The following is a 4,326-nucleotide window of genomic DNA, read 5'->3' as shown; positions in this document are numbered from 1 at the left end:
GGATTCAGCGGCAGCAGTAAGTTACCAGGGAAGGATAAAAAGCCCTTTCTTTATTCATTAGCTGGACATTAACCTTTATTAGTCGATAACAGTCCAAACTAGTGTTACACTACTATAGAGACGCTTAAACTCTAGGCTGGGTCAATAAAATAGAAACTAGAAATATGGCATAAATATAATATATAAAAAGCAATGTTTCACCTTATTTATTCATTCAGTAAAACAAATGACAACAACGTGGCTGAACTGACAGTCAGAATGGAAAGTGACAATTGATGCAATGAGGAATAACAGGATGAAACTAGATGGTGTAGTTTCTGAAGAAACCACAAGATGTTGGCTTTGAAACGCAAGAGGTGTTGGGGCCAGTCGCCCCTGGTGCATAGAGAGTACACAAAGTTGGTAGAATCTGGTTTAAAATGGTGAAAATTGAAGCAGATCAAATTGTACCATTAAAATCAATCCAAAAACCTGATTGGCTGTTTTTGGCTCCACCCACTTTTAAAATTTGAGTCCCAGTCAACCTGTGACCGACTGTGCCAAGTTTGATGTCCCTGCCATTAACTGTGAAAGAATGGCAGCAACTTATATATTGACATTGATTAGCAATAGGTAACATTTGATTGGCTGTTTTAAGCTCCACCCAGTTTTCCGAATTTTAACCCCAGTCACCCAGTCATGGTCTGTACCAAGTTTGGGGCCTCTGGCTTTAAAACTGTGAGAATGGCAGTATGTGAAACTTTTACATTGAAGTCAATAGGTAAAATCTGATTGGCTGTTATTGGCTCCGACCACTTTCCCTAAATTTTGGCCACAGTCACCCAGTGAGTAATTGTGCTGAGTTTGGGACACTTGGCATGGACGCCGTAATAATAGCAGCAATTTGGCGTTTTTCATTAAGGTCAATGGCTGAAGTCCGATTGGCTGTTGTTGCCCCGCCCCCTTTTTTTCCTAATTCTATTAGGAACCCGAGTCACCAAGTGACTAACACTTTAAGGTTTCGGAATCATGACATTAAACCTGTAAAAATGGCAGCAGTTTTATGTTTTTCTCTTGAAAATCAATGAATGACATTTGATTGGTTGTTGGTGGCTCCACCCACTTTTCCTAACTTTGAAGTGCAAACACCCAGTGAGCACATTTGTGATATTCGAGGTCCATGACATCAATAACGTGCAAATGGCAGCAATTTTAATTTTTCCCATTGAAATCATCAAAGAAATCTGATTGGTTGTTTTTGGCTCCACCCACTTTTCCAGATTTTGATCCCGGTCCTCCAGTGACCAACTGTGCCAAGTTTGAGGACCCTCCCATGAACAATCTAAGAGCAGCGACAGTTTTAACTTTTCCCATTGAAACAAATGGCTAATATTTGATTGGCTGTGGTAGACTCCACCCACTTTTCCAAATTCTAACCCCAGTGACCCATGGTGCCAAGTTTGGGGTCTCTGGCTTTAACACTGTGGGAATGACAGTGTTTGACATTTTCTCATTGAAGTCAATAGGGAAAATCTGATTGGCTGTTTGTTGCTCCGCCCTCTTTTTGGAGTCCCCAAAATGTGACAGAACTTTTCAGGTTGACCCCATGACTAAGTGACCCAAGTTTGGTGAGTGTAACTTTAATGCTGTACGAGTGGCAAAAGTTTCACATTTTCCAATGAAAGTCTATGGGAAAAAATGGGGTCTTTGGGGGGCTGCCACAGGGGCACGGAGGGTGGGATCGCTTAACAAAGCACAAGCAACCTATTCGGGTATGAGTCGAACAAGTGTGCAAAGTTTCATAATTGTACTCCTAAAACTCTGCGAGGAGTAGCGTTTAGAAAATTGCTAAAATTTCATTGGCTGTTGGTAGCTCCGCCCACTTTGGGGTGCCCCCCAAAAATACATATTTTTATTCGGGGTGGCACCAACAATATGCGGTCCGAGTTTGGGGAGTGTCGCTTCAAAACTGTACGAGCGGCAGCGATTTGAAAATTTTCCCTGTCAAAGTCTTTAAATGTCATTTTTGTGGCATAAGCTTTGCTATTTCTGCATGGCCTATGGCTGCAAGTGGCAATTAGTGATGGGCGAATTTGCGCTGTTTCGCTTCGCCGAAAAATTCACGAATTTCGCGCGAAATTCGCGAAATGGCAAAAAATTTGCGTACATTTTTTTTGACGCCGGCGAATTTTTTCGGCGAATTTTCGCGGGCGTTTCGCGAAATTATTCGCCTGCCGCGAATCGCGCAAATTCGCCGCGAATTCGCGCCTGGCGAATAAATTCGCCCATCACTAGTGGCAATTACACAATCCTTATTAATCTTTAAAGGGACACTAAACCCAACCATAAAGTTGTCCCACTGCTCCAACTAATTCTCTTAATAAGTTGAGAAAAAAAACACAATTACATGAGGAAACCAATTCACCAATGAGAATTCTAATGACCAATAACTTAATTACAGATTACAGAGAAGTGACCAATGAGAATGCAGATTCCCAGCACTATGTCAGCCATCTTGCTCTTATCTTACATACACACATTATTTTTTTATTTCATTATATGACACTGGAATGAGACATGGGGATAAAGGACAGACTTGTTCACTGAAACTGGGCTTAATGTTTCCAACTCCAGTTGCAGAACAAACAACATGGAGCCACATTTACTCACATCAGCTGCGATTCTCATTGGAGGATTATTTTGTATTTTAATCCAATATTTCTTAAAGAATACAACACTGATGTTGCTGGACTACAGCTCCCAGCATGCCTCAACCTTGATAATATGTTACATTATTCTGGGATTTGTAGTCCAGTAACAACTAAAGTAAAGTGTAAAGCGTGAGCAGTGCAGTAGGGTTTACTGTCCCTTTAAATAATGGCTATTGCAAAACATAGCTCAGGAAAAGATAATGACTGGATTGCCCCCTGGCTAGTATTTCTCCAGCTGAACCTCTAAAATAGTAGCCAGGAGACGGTGCTATTACAATGTAATGACCAGTGGTTCTGTCCCCAGTCCATCCGAATTCCTCCCCAATCTCACTCTCCTCTCTCACCTGCCTACTCCCCCAATCTACCTGTCTATGTCTCAGCCCAGCCCCTTCCATGCCCCACCTCCTCTCCTCCCAGCCCCACCCCTTACATCATTGTCCAGCCCCTTCCATGACACACCCCTCTCCTCCCAGCCTCACCCCTTACATCATTGTCCAGCCCCTTCCATGACACACCCCTCTCCTCCCAGCCCCACCCCTTACATCATTGTCCAGCCCCTTCCATGACACACCCCTCTCCTCCCAGCCCCAACCCTTACATCATTGTCAAGCCCGTAGTTGCACAACAAGTGGGACTATACTCCCCGCCCATGTGACCCCCAACTACTCAATTATACATGAATGCTTCAAATATGTAAAAGGCAATATTTATTGTTCAACACTATGCCATATCTCAAAATAAAAGCAATTAAAACCAAACTAAGCAGCGCTGCATGTACAAAGGGATCCCTTGTAAATATTCCCTAAGTGTGACCCAGCATGGGTAATGGTTGATATACTGTAATGTAGAAGTGGCGTATCTGGAGCCAACTGTAGCGCTCCGATCCTGTGCCACAATCTTGGGCAATTAAAGAAAATGAAAAGTTCCAAAACATCCGATGCTGGTATTTGATTAAATATAACCAAGTATGATGCTGAAATGTCCCCAGGTCTCAAAAGTGCCAAAAGCGCTGTACAAATGAGGATCCCTCCATACAGGTCCACAAGCGCCAGGACTGCCGAACACCGCTTATCACAGATCCGTAACGGAGACGTTGTTATACGTCTCTTCAAGGACTCACAGTCACTCACGGACTTCCGTATGGTCGGTAATATATTTTTTACCTTAATTGAGCGGGGCTGCGGTGGGAAACATCTATACCTGTAGACACCCCACGGAGGCGTCCTTTGGCTATTCTACACATTTGCACTTACCCACAGGGTTCTAGCCGCACGGCAGGTGCACAAAACCTCCTCCTCCCCCTTGAATACTGAACGGGGTTGTTACCTTGAGGAGACTTACGCTGGAGGGGTGCCTCATTGATACTTGTTGACTTTTGGCACTTTTGAGACCTGGGGACATTTCAGCATCATACTTGGTTATATTTAATCAAATACCAGCATCGGATGTTTTGGAACTTTTCATTTTCTTTAATTGCCCAAGATTGTGGCACAGGATCGGAGCGCTACAGTTGGCTCCAGATACGCCACTTCTACATTACAGTATATCAACCATTACCCATGCTGGGTCACACTTAGGGAATATTTACAAGGGATCCCTTTGTACATGCAGCGCTGCTTAGTTTGGTTTTAATTGC

This window comes from Xenopus laevis, chromosome 9_10S (genome assembly GCF_017654675.1).
Source record: "Xenopus laevis strain J_2021 chromosome 9_10S, Xenopus_laevis_v10.1, whole genome shotgun sequence".
Taxonomy (NCBI): Eukaryota; Metazoa; Chordata; class Amphibia; order Anura; family Pipidae; genus Xenopus; species Xenopus laevis.
The sequence above is the reverse complement of the archived record's forward strand: the minus strand, read 5'-3'. Positions refer to the sequence as shown.